The sequence below is a fragment of the Musca autumnalis genome, unplaced genomic scaffold, assembly GCF_047663935.1.
Source record: "Musca autumnalis isolate F117 unplaced genomic scaffold, ASM4766393v1 scaffold_1, whole genome shotgun sequence".
Taxonomy (NCBI): Eukaryota; Metazoa; Arthropoda; class Insecta; order Diptera; family Muscidae; genus Musca; species Musca autumnalis.
The window spans coordinates 34,271,678-34,284,806 of NW_027411644.1; the positions used below are offsets into that span (position 1 = coordinate 34,271,678).

The following is a 13,129-nucleotide window of genomic DNA, read 5'->3' on the forward strand; positions in this document are numbered from 1 at the left end:
TATGCAATTGATCTTTGAGCATCATTATGTTCTAGTTAGATAAACATAAAGGTAACGTAGAAGGTAACAGCCAAGGGAACTTTTGGGAGTCATCATCATTGATGAGGCTCGTTGGGGATTTGTGTAGAAATCCATTGGGAGGGTAAGGTAGCCCAGCAAACATCTTGGGTACCATCAACAACAACAACAACTTTAATTCTTTTGAATTTAAATAAGCATTTTTTTTGACTTTGTGATTGATAATGAATCAATTTGTTTATGTCTGGTCTGGAGTGGCCAACTGAGCTAGACCGAAATACTTCAATGGCAAGTGCATACCAGCGACACCTAGGTATGCCTCATTCCCCTTTACACTCCGAACTAGTTTCATAACAATGGCGCCCAACGTACAAGCCGATGTCTCAGGTTCAACTCCCATCAATGGGAATTGTTCTTAAGCATTAGGTGTGTGAATTTTTGTTTGATTGATTTTCAGTATGTCTTGAGTTGTTGCTATATTACAACTTCTCAATTGCGACTTGACGTCAATTAAATTTGCAATACCATTTCTTGAATTTCATCTTAAAGGAAAGAATTTTGTCGTCTTGCAAGCCTGAGTTTATGTCAAGCTGCAATTTTGTGACAAAACTTCTACATTTCGAGATTCATACTTCGACTGTCTTTAAAGCTTTGTAATATATTGTCATCTGCAGTTGATTTTTTATGATCTTTCGCATGATTTGCTATATTATAGATGCTTTAATATATTGATTTATTAGAATTGAAATTTTTGGGGAAAATTTTGACTGCGCTTTTGAAAGATGTTGAAGATTGTTTGCTGTTGTTGATTATTTTTTTATCTTGGCTGAAACCTTAACCTTCTACTAATTACCTTTTGTTTTATGAAAATTCTGATCTACAATTATTGGAAAAATTTTCTGAAAGTTATTGAAAATTAAATTATTGATATTTATTCAATTGTTGGAACATTTAAGACATACGAGTTTACATTTTTTTTTGGCACCTGCACTAACGAATTTTATTTTCACCATTTTATTTCCTGTTACCGGTTTGAAAATTGAATATAGAGCTCCGTCGTGGAACCTGGTGGGACCATTTGGGGTGTAGTTGAGATTTGTTGGGTGTTAGTTTTGTCGGATTTTTTTTTTTTTTTTTTTTGGAACCTTTTTGCAGAGTAACGGGCCTTGGCCATTTTATTATATACGCCGCTTGAGTTTTCCGAGGCAGAGTTACCTTTCTAACCCAATAGCTTGAAGCTAGGGTCGTCGCCCTCAAGACATTTGTTTTTCTCTTTTTGATTAAAAGACTGCAGGAGGGGTTTGATAGGCTCAAACTACTGATTGCTAGTTCTTACTTTTAAAATATATAAGCTTTAAGTAGTAATATATTTTTGTTTTGGTTTCACGTACACACAGGGTGTACACAGAACTGGACTAACTGTAACCGAAGACTGGTCTTCAGTTCGACTCGAGGTCAACTGAAGTACCTTAAGGTTGTAGGGGCGGTTAGTCTGGAGAGCCTTCGGACGGCAGCGCTCAACCTTGAGTTGGAGCATTTTCCGTAGGACTGATTGTTGTCTGGTTGTCGATTTCCCAGTGTATCTTTAGAAAGCCGTTCTATGCTTAACTAAAGATACACTGAAGAGACCTCGAGAAACTTTTTGAGGAAATTCTAACCGGCAACAATCACTCCTACGTTTTGAACAGTTTACCTCATAGAACAATAGGGGTAGGCGAAGAGGACTGAAGAGCCTATCGAAGTCCTATATATATATTTTTTTTTCCTCACCAGCTAAGACCTTTCTTTTTCTGATTCGAATATTATTCGAATTAATTTTACCCGGACTTACAAACTTTTACCCTGATCTACCACAGCCTAGATAATCTACTGTCTCAATTTATTCTGTTTTTCAGGATTTTTGAGTTTTTTTTTTCTGCTTATGAGAAACTTTGCAAGATTTATTGTTTTTTTGGTTCGATCCTTTTTCGAAATACCTGACCTGTTGGAACCATTTAAATTTTCATATTGAGTTTTGTTGCGTATGAGATTTTCTATATTGGACTTTTCGGAACCTTAAGGCAGTAACCGTGATTGACTGTTTCATCTATATATCTTTGGTATTTTTGTTGAATTTATAGTATCATACCTACCTTTTGAATAACCTGTTGATCATTTGAAAAGTCATATTTTTTTTTTTTTGGAAATTGTTTCTTGAGCTTTTTATTGAGATTTATTGTTGTACTGAGTAATAAAAGTACATTTTTGGAAAGTTCTTCAATATTTTTTTTGTTGAGATTTGGTTTTGATTTGAACAACATGCAGCCTGCTACGGGTGCTAAGCCAAAAACATACGGCATTATTACCAGGTCGACAAGCCAAGCAGTAGGAGAAGCTGCTGGAACAGAACCAGGTACCGAATCGGGCATTCCTGCTAGCGCTGATGGCAATGATCCGCCTACACCAAACGAATTTGCAAGTCCACCTACTCTTTCGCAAGTAAATGAGCAACCAAGCACAATTACTAGACCTTCTTTTAGCCCTTTGACTATTCGTGGAAATGATGAAGATCAGGTTGATAGGCTTAGTAGCACAGGAGTTCTTGAGGTAGTTCAGTCCGCCTTAGAGGCCACCCAAGCATCAATGGTTGAAACCATGAAAAAGGAAATGCAGAAAGCGGTTGCTGCTGCAGTTCAAGCTGCTTTTTCTCAATCTTCTGTTCCTCCAGTTAATCCTATTAACAGACAAGAACCACATTCCCAAAGCATTGATTGGCCTCATGATTTGCCACCACTACAAACCGATACCAGACATGCAGGTTCGGGTAGTAGAAACCAGGAAGTTCCAAATCGAAATAGGGAAGATTTTAGTAGGCCCAGGTATCCATATCTCAGTAAGTGGGGCATTAAGTTTGATGCTACCCCAAAGACACCAAATGTCGAAGATTTCATCTTTCGAGTAGAAAGACTTCGAAATAGTTATGGCTGCCCAGAACCAGAATTGGTTGATGAATTCCATCATTTACTGGAAGGCCGTCCTTGTCAGTGGTACTGGGGTCTGATCCGTCAATATCCAAATTTGAACTGGGAGAGTTTAAAGCTGTGTATAGTCAGGGAATTCCAGCGTTTTCAATCAAATCTTGATGTGATGAGGCAGATTATGGACAGGAAGCAGGGTAGGGATGAATCAGCTACTCAATATATAGATGCCATAAATAGTCTGCGTACTCAGTTGAGGGAACCTTTGAAAGATTTTGAAGTTATAGACATCCTCAAAGCTGGATTGAAACCCAAACTTGCCCATTTAACATTTAGTGGCACTTTTTATTCGGTGGAACAATTCCGAAATGAAGTTAGAAAAGCTGAAGAGTTTCTTGAAAGGGAATCGTCGATGAGATTTAGGACAGGCCAACCCCCTCGAATGATAAATGAAATTAACGATTCTGATTTTGATGATTTAGTCCATGATGTTGAGGAGTTGCGTTTACGGCAGAAGCCAACTGGTGTTTCCAAAAATGAGCCTTCACGGTGTTGGAATTGCGGCAGCAATGGCCACATTTTTAAGAATTGTTCTAGTTCTCATCGTTCAGTATTTTGTTTCCGCTGTGGATCACCAGGGGTTACCACTCCACAATGCAATCAATGCAAACAAATTAGTCGTCCTTCTAATGTTTCTAAATCAGAATCCATAGCTACTCAGACTGTGGACTGACTAGGCTTATCTGATGTTTCCACTTCTACAGATCCCATCCTTTCTGATCCATGTAGTGTATTACCCAGACTTTCCGACAATATTGTCAAAACCAAACCTGATTTGACTTTGCCTTTTCATATCCGAATGGCCAATTACTTGAAGACTAGAGAGCGCATTTTCAATTCTGAAATTTCGTGCAAATCTGATGTTTTCGTTTCCAAACGAATTCTTAAAGCTCGCGAGCGGTATAAAGTGAGACGCCTTAAGAGACTTTCTGTTTCTTCTTGCACTTTTTCTGATTCTAAATCCAAAGACCCTCGTCCTTTTCGAGAAGTCTTAGTGAATGGTATGTCTGTATTAGCATTGTTTGATAGTGGAGCAACGGTGACGTGCTTAGGCAAAGATTGTTTATCCTTTGTTGACAAATTGAATTTGAAAATTATTCCGGTTTTTAAGTGCAGCGTTGGTACTGCGAGCGGACAGCGTGTATCTTGTGCAGGCAAAGTTAAAGTTCAGCTTAGTTTTAATGGTTTAACCAGATCCATGGAGGTTTACTTGATTCCGGGCCTTGAAAATTTGATGTACTGCGGCGTCGATTTTTGGAAAGAGTTTAGCGTAGTACCCAAACTCATAAGCAGTCTCGAGATCGGTTCTATAGGTGAGGATTCTGATATGCACACTTTATCGGATGATCAGTTAGTCCAGCTTGAGAAAGCTAAAGAGAGTTTTATGGATTTCGAGAAGCATGGTCTTGGGAAGACGCATTTAGAGGAGCACGTGATTGATACCGGGGATGCGGTCCCGATTAAACAGCGTCATTATCCCGTGTCTCCCGCCATAGAATCTCTCATCTATAAAGAACTCGATCGCATGCTGAGTTTGGGGGTTATTGAGCCCAGTACGTCACCGTGGAACTCTCCAGTCACCTTGGTCCGTAGGGGTGAAAAGAATAGGTTGTGCCTAGATGCACGCAAGTTGAATGAGGTCACCATCAAAGACGCGTATCCTCTGCCGTTTATAGACGCATTACTGGGTCGTCTCCAAGACACCTATTTTATTTCTAGTATTGATCTTAAAGACGCCTTTTGGCAGGTGCCCTTATCGGTAGACAGTCGTCCGAAGACCGCGTTTACAGTGCCGGGGAGACCACACTATCAATTTACCGTCATGCCGTTCGGGTTGTGCAATGCAGCCCAACGGTTATGTCGGTTAATGGATAGTGTGATCTCACCGGAACTGAAAAACAAAGTCTTCGTTTATCTTGACGATCTTTTGGTAGTCTCACCCGACTTTGAATCTCATGTGGTACTGCTTCGTCAAGTAGGGGAAATGCTGTCTAGGGCCAATCTCACGATCAACTTGAAAAAGTCAAAATTCTGCAGGCGACAGTTAAGGTACCTCGGATATATAGTGGGTGAAGGAAAACTTAAGCCGGATCCGTCCAAAATAGATTCGATCACAGACATACCAATCCCCAAGACAGCTCGGGAAGTTAGACGATTTTTAGGAATGGCTTCATGGTTCAGGCGGTTCATTCAGAACTATGCCGAAATTACAGCACCTCTCACTAGGACTTTAAAGAAAGGCAAACCTTTCTCTTTTGATGATAAGGCGATAGAAGCTTTCAATCAGTTAAAAGTAGCTTTGACTACTAGCCCTGTCCTCCATCATCCGGTGTTTGATAAACGGTTCTACGTCCAGTGTGACGCTTCAAACCTTGGCCTAGGTGCGGTCTTGTACCAGCTGGACGCTGTTGGTCTGGAACGTCCCATCGCCTTTCATTCTGCGCAGCTCTCAAAGGCTGAACAGAATTATTGTGTGACGGAGCGGGAGTGTTTGGCAGTCATTAGTGCGATAAAGAAATTTCGCCCTTTTATCGAGATGATGCCATTCACTGTCGTGACGGATCACAGCGCGCTGAAATGGCTGATGGGGCAGAAGGACCTCAGTGGTCGGTTGGCAAGATGGAGTTTAAAGTTGCAATCCTTTAATTTTGATATTCAGCACCGCAAGGGATCACAAAATGTGGTAGCCGATACACTTTCTCGCGTTCACCTGGACGAAATCAATATGTTTGTTGACGAAGTGCCTCTTGTAGATTTAGATTCAACCGAATTTAAAGGTGAAGAGTACTCTCAATTGATTAGCATGGTACTCGAAAACCAGGACAGTTTACCGGATTTGAAGGTTAGCGATTCGTTTGTGTATAAAAAGACACTCCCGTCAGATGGTACTCCGGTACACGAAAATTTTATATGGAAACTATGGGTTCCAAGTTCTTTAACCGAATCACTTATTGAAAAGACGCACACTTCTTCGTTAAATTTTCATTGCGGAATTGGACGTACGATCGCGGCACTGAGGCAATATTTTTATTGGCCTAAGATGGCTCAACAAGTCCGAAACTTTATCAACCACTGCATTGTTTGTAAGCAATCGAAAGCTCCGAATCATATTTTAAGACCCAAGATGGGCACCGAAACCGTTACCGATAGGCCGTTTCAAAAGATTTTTATAGATTTTATTGGACCTTTTCCGAGGTCAAGGTTGGGAAACACGTATATCTTTATTGTGTTAGACCACTTGACAAAATTTGTTTTATTGAAACCACTAGCCAAGGCGAACTCGAAAAACGTTATCAAATTTCTGGAATCCGAGGTATTTCACAAATTCGGCGTGCCACTAATTGTTCATTCCGATAACGGAAAGCAATTCACTTCTTCAGAATTTTCTTCATTTTTAAATAAATATGGATGCCGACAGATTAAAAATGCCGTGTATTCGCCACAGGCGAATGCATCGGAACGCGTAAATAGGACGATTATCGCGGCGATCCGAACTTATGTTTCGGAGGACCAGAGAGACTGGGACCGGAATATATCGTCTATCGAGTGTTCTCTGAGGTCCACAATTCACACTTCACTTGGTTGTTCACCTTATTTTTCGTTGTTCGGCACCCATATGATTACGCACGCGAGTAGTTATGAATTAGCACGCCAGCTCGGGGTTTTGGAAGACGGATTGGTTGAGGTAGTCCCGAAACACGATATTTTGAATTTAGTCCGTGAATCGATTAAAACGAAAATTCACGATTCTTTTGAAAAATCTGCTGCACGGTATAACACAAGGACTCGCGACGTCAGTTTCAAACCGGGGCAGGAAATACTTAGGCGCAATTTTGTTTTAAGTGACGCTTCGCGCCATCTTAATTCAAAGTTGTGTCAAAAGTTCGTAAAGTGCAGAGTTGCCAGACAGGTTGGAACATCTCTATATGAAATTGAGGACTTACGCGGTAGGAAGATAGGCGTCTACCATTGCAAGGATTTACAGCACATGGTGCCAACAAAATAGTTGCCCGGCTTTAGTTTTTTATGATTTTTCTGTTCAATTTTGAATCAGGGTCGCGGTTCTTCCCCACCTTCAACATACTTCGGTTAACTTCCCGAATCAGTATGGCTTCGGCAGGCCTATGCCAACATGTTCGGGTTTGTTATGTTAACCGTTTACATTAAAAAAAAAAAACCATTGAAACCGAGCGAATTTCGTAAATGTAAACGCACTATGAGTGTCGGCGTAAGGAACGCCGTTAAAAATATTAGGCAACCGAATTTTTGACATTTCGTTTTTTGAAAGGTGGCAACATTTTAGCAAATGGCTCATTGCAGCCAACTTAATGACCACTTGCAAGAACAAACCACCCGAAGAGAACACGAACACAAGCCGGTCGAAAACAATATTTGCAAACGTAGCGCGAATTGTTCTAAATTATTCTAAAAGGAAAGTTTCATTCCAATTGGAGTTGGAAATTGCTTAAAGTTTTGGAGCCATAAAATATTTTGTGTAAATCAATTTTCATAGCATTGGAAATTAATTATAAAAGGTGAGTTTTTTTATACTCAATGAGAAAATTCATTTGCACCGAACAAAAAAAAGATTTACACAAAACTTTTATCTTCTATAGAATATCCCGTTGGTTAACGGTACCTCATCGTCATGTATCTATTCTAGGTACACGTTACCAACGTGGAAAAAAGTGCATGATTAATGCCATTGAAATATTAAAAAACCATATGGAGCAAAAAACCAACAATCCCGAAACGATCCTTTTAAATTTTTTTGGAAGCATTAGAACATCCTGCCCTAGATTCGATAGTGCCTGATCATAGCCTCGGAAGATTATTGGATTAGCAGAAATGATTTTCTCCGTTCCATCGTCCAAAAATTGTGAGCGCGTAACTGCAACCCCATACCAGGCTGTGTGCTTTGAAGCAATCTGTTGGATAACTTCACCAACCGTCCGCAACATTGTACAATGCTGCCGTTAGAGTTTTGGTTGTAAATTCTTTTTATGTTGCTGTAATCACACAACCTCTCACTATCTATAAAGGCCGCTAACACCTGCGCCAAGTAACAGTTAACTACCGCTCATGATCGCCAGTCTGTCTGCTACAAAGAAATCGAAGACTGCTTATCCTAATTAGCAAACTCTGTGGTAAGCCGTAAATCACCAGGCCTATACACCAGTAAGAGCAACCGGAGTAAGTACTAAAAAAATCCAACCAGTTACAAGTGAGGCAGACAAACATCATATTCATTGGTACCCACCACCTTCAGTCATAGACGGGAGGTGTGGGGCCAAGTTTTTTTTACGTGTCCCTCGACGGTCAGCCGAGAAAAACCCAGCATTATCCATGAAAACATTCCTGTAATTATTCTGTATAGTGAAACCCAATAAGTAATTTATATCTAAGCCCAGTTTATTCGCTCTATTCGGGGTCCTCTATCACGTGCGAAACCTGATGACGTTGCCATAATCTTTCCTAACGGTACTTAACAACACGTGTGTTGTATAACGGATTTTTTGTTTCATTGGGGTTCTAAGTCTTCATACCCACCTGATAGCCTTCCAATTCGGGAGCCTATGAATTAACGATTTGAGACCAGATCAAAATTAGTGGTCAGTGGATTTTAAAATTTTTCCTTTTGCTATTCCAATACTAGAATTTGTACCAATTCAACACCAAATTTTGATCAATTTTAGAATCAGATCGCTTTATATTTCGCAATCAATATCAAATGTGCATACCATTAACATATTGGAATAGAATTGATACAAATTAGTTTGGGAAAGTGAATCAAATCCAAAATAGTAATTCATTCAAATTTGATATTGGATCCAAACGTTTTCCACGATCAAATTCATAGGGAATCTAATTTTGGTAGCAAACAAAATCAAACGTGGACGTTGGCTAAAAACGAATTTCGTGGCATTTTCAATTGAAGCTTGAACATGATATGATATTGGATCTGGACCAGTTTTAATTTTGTGCTTATTTGAAATCGGATCCGGTACCATTTTTCAAATTTGATTTTGTTTCTATCCCGGTGTTGATTTCAGACCAAGCTTCGTTTCAAATCCCAGTTGAATTCGGAATTATATCCTGACATCATTTTAAGATTGGATTTTTATCGAGTTTAAATTTGGTAACCCTTTTAATACTGATTAAATTACCAATTCATGCTTCGACCAAGTTTTTAATCCAGCCTTATGTAACTTTGAAGTCCAATTTTACTTGAATTAAAAATAAGTTCTGGAATACTATTCCTGATTTTGACTTGGTCTTAGATCATTCGACGAAAAACGGGTTGTGATTCTCAGAAAAGAGTAAACTTTGAACTCTGTTGTATAGAAACTTGTTAGATACAGGGTCGCACGTGAAGTGGACCTATCGATTATTAAATTGATAGTAAAGTACATATTTTATATAACAGTCGAATTTTATTCATCATTTTGCCTCATCTCAGATCATTGAATGAATTTACTTGAACTTTCTCATAATTTATTTATGCGAAATACCCATAACCCAAAATGTTACCCTATCCCTTACTATTAAGCGTACACATTTCCGAACGTTATCCCAATTGTAAATAGTTGCCTGAATGTACCCGTAACCCACATTGTTACCCCATCCCATACCTATAAGTTTATACAATTTCGGCGATTTTTTTTTATTGTTAATGTTTATCCCAGCTGATTTTTTTTCCTTTTTAAATATTGGCTTCAATCTATGAATTACGTCGTCAATCAGTTTATAACCTCCGTTGAGCTCAATAGGTAGGGTTAACTCCTAAAGTACATATATACGAATTTTTATTTGCGAATACTAAATTTTTCTAAATTAGAAGTTGGGATTGACATCCAAGAACCCACATAAATATTTTGCTTGTAATGTTGACAAAGTCAAAGGTCATTAAATTTGTTATGAAATACCTAACTAGTCTTAAGAACCATAAATTTTGATAAGAATATTTTTTTCTACCTGAATAAATTAATGTTGGATCTCGTATATGCAATTGATCTTTGAGCATCATTATGTTCTAGTTAGATAAACATAAAGGTAACGTAGAAGGTAACAGCCAAGGGAACTTTTGGGAGTCATCATCATTGATGAGGCTCGTTGGGGATTTGTGTAGAAATCCATTGGGAGGGTAAGGTAACCCAGCAAACATCTTGGGTACCATCAACAACAACAACAACTTTAATTCTTTTGAATTTAAATAAGCATTTTTTTGACTTTGTGATTGATAATGAATCAATTTGTTTATGTCTGGTCTGGAGTGGCCAACTGAGCTAGACCGAAATACTTCAATGGCAAGTGCATACCAGCGACACCTAGGTATGCCTCATTCCCCTTTACACTCCGAACTAGTTTCATAACAATAGGTTCTCTATAGAAGCACTCTTTCTTAAAGAAAGGTTCTCTATAGAAGCACCCTTTCTTACAGATAGGTTCTCTGTAGAAGCACCCTTTCTTAAAGAAAGGTTTTCTATAGAAGCACCCTTTCTTACAGAAAGGTTCTCCATAGAAGCACCCTTTCTTACAGAAAGGTTCTCTATAGAAGCACCCTTTCTTACAGAAAGGTTCTCTATAGAAGCACCCTTTCTTACAGAAAGGTTCTCTATAGAAGCACCCTTTCTTACAGAAAGGTTCTCTATAGAAGCACCCTTTCTTACAGAAAGGTTCTCTATAGAAGCACCCTTTCTTACAGAAAGGTTCTCTATAGAAGCACCCTTTCTTACAGAAAGGTTCTCTATAGAAGCACCCTTTCTTACAGAAAGGTTCTCTATAGAAGCACCCTTTCTTACAGAAAGGTTCTCTATAGAAGCACCCTTTCTTACAGAAAGGTTCTCTATAGAAGCACCCTTTCTTACAGAAAGGTTCTCTATAGAAGCACCCTTTCTTACAGAAAGGTTCTCTATAGAAGCACCCTTTCTTACAGAAAGGTTCTCTATAGAAGCACCCTTTCTTACAGAAAGGTTCTCTATAGAAGCACCCTTTCTTACAGAAAGGTTCTCTATAGAAGCACCCTTTCTTACAGAAAGGTTCTCTATAGAAGCACCCTTTCTTACAGAAAGGTTCTCTATAGAAGCACCCTTTCTTACAGAAAGGTTCTCTATAGAAGCACCCTTTCTTACAGAAAGGTTCTCTATAGAAGCACCCTTTCTTACAGAAAGGTTCTCTATAGAAGCACCCTTTCTTACAGAAATGTTCTCTATAGAAGCACCCTTTCTTAGAGAAAGGGTCTATATAAGCACCCTTTCTTAGAGAAAGGGTCTATAGAAGCACCCTTTCTTAGAGAAAGGGTCTATATAAGCACCCTTTCTTACAGAAAGGTTCTCTATAGAAGCACCCTTTCTTACAGAAAGGTTCTCTATAGAAGCACCCTTTCTTACAGAAAGGTTCTCTATAGAAGCACCCTTTCTTACAGAAAGGTTCTCTATAGAAGCACCCTTTCTTAGAGAAAGGGTCTATAGAAACACCCTTTCTTAGAGAAAGGGTCTATATAAGCACCCTTTCTTAGAGAAAGGGTCTATAGAAGCACCCTTTATTAGAGAAAGGGTCTATATAAGCACCCTTTCTTAGAGAAAGGGTCTATAGAAGCACCCTTTCTTAGAGAAAGGGTCTATATAAGCACCCTTTCTTAGAGAAAGGGTCTATAGAAGCACCCTTTCTTAGAGAAAGGGTCTATATAAGCACCCTTTCTTAGAGAAAGGGTCTATATAAGCACCCTTTCTTAGAGAAAGGGTCTATAGAAGCACCCTTTCTTAGAGAAAGGGTCTATATAAGCACCCTTTCTTAGAGAAAGGGTCTATATAAGCACCCTTTCTTAGAGAAAGGGTCTATAGAAGCACCCTTTCTTAGAGAAAGGGTCTATAGAAGCACCCTTTCTTAGAGAAAGGGTCTATAGAAGCACCCTTTCTTAGAGAAAGGGTCTATAGAAGCACCCTTTCTTAGAGAAAGGGTCTATAGAAGCACCCTTTCTTAGAGAAAGGGTCTATAGAAGCACCCTTTCTTAGATAAAGGTTCTCTATAGAAGCACCCTTTCTTACAGAAAGGTTCTCTATAGAAGCACCCTTTCTTACAGAAAGGTTCTCTATAGAAGCACCCTCTCTTACAGAAAGGTTCTCTATAGAAGCACCCTTTCTTAGAGAAAGGATCTAGAGAAGCACCCTTTCTTAGAGAAAGGATCTAGAGAAGCACCCTTTCTTAGAGAATGGGCCTATAGAAGCACCCTTTATTAGAGAATGGGCCTATAGAAGCACCCTTTATTAGAGAAAGGGTCTATAGAAGCACCCTTTCTTAGATAAAGGGTCTATAGAAGCACCCTTTCTTAGAGAAAGGATCTAGAGAAGCACCCTTTCTTAGAGAATGGGCCTATAGAAGCACCCTTTCTTAGAGAAAAGGTCTATAGAAGCACCCTTTCTTACAGAAAGGGTTTATAGAAGCACCCTTTCTTAGAGAAAGGGTCTATAGAAGCACCCTTTCTTAGAGAAAGGATCTATAGAAGCACCCTTTCTTAGAGAAAGGGTCTATAGAAGCACCATTTCTTAGAGAAAGGGTCTATAGAAGCACCCTTTCTTAGAGAAAGGGTCTATAGAAGCACCCTTTCTTAGAGAAAGGGTCTATAGAAGCATCCTTTCTTAGAGAAAGTGTCTATAGAAGCACCCTTTCTTAGAGAAAGCGTCTATAGAGGCAGCCTTTCTTAGAGAAAGGGTCTATAGAAGCAGCATTTCTTAGAGAAAGAGTCTATAGAAGCACCCTTTCTTAGAGAAAGGGTCTATAGAAGCACCCTTTCTTTTAGATAGAGTCTATAGACGCACCCTTTCTTTTAGATATAGTCTATAGAAGCACCCTTTCTTACAGAAATTGTCTACAGAAGCACCCTTTCTTACAGAAAGGGTCTATAGAAGCACCCTTTCTTTCAGAAAGGGGCTATAGAATCACCCTTCCTCTTGTCTATAAAGACTTCCTTGTGTTCGTCTTGTATATGAAGACTGCTTGTGCTCGTCTATAAAGACTCTCTTCCGCTCGTTAATAGACTCCCTTGTGCTCACATATAATGACAAACCTCTACTCGTCTATAGAGACTCCCTTGT

At 39.2% G+C, this 13,129-nt stretch overlaps 1 long non-coding RNA gene across 1 annotated transcript; it reads left to right on the top strand.

Annotated features, from left to right (window-relative positions):
- The first annotated feature begins 7,339 nt into the window (after positions 1-7,339).
- Positions 7,340-10,034, top strand: LOC141396512 (uncharacterized). The gene is made up of 2 exons (XR_012411182.1): positions 7,340-7,570; positions 7,652-10,034. It is a non-coding gene; the product is annotated as an uncharacterized lncRNA (long non-coding RNA).
- Positions 10,035-13,129: the final 3,095 nt, after the last annotated feature.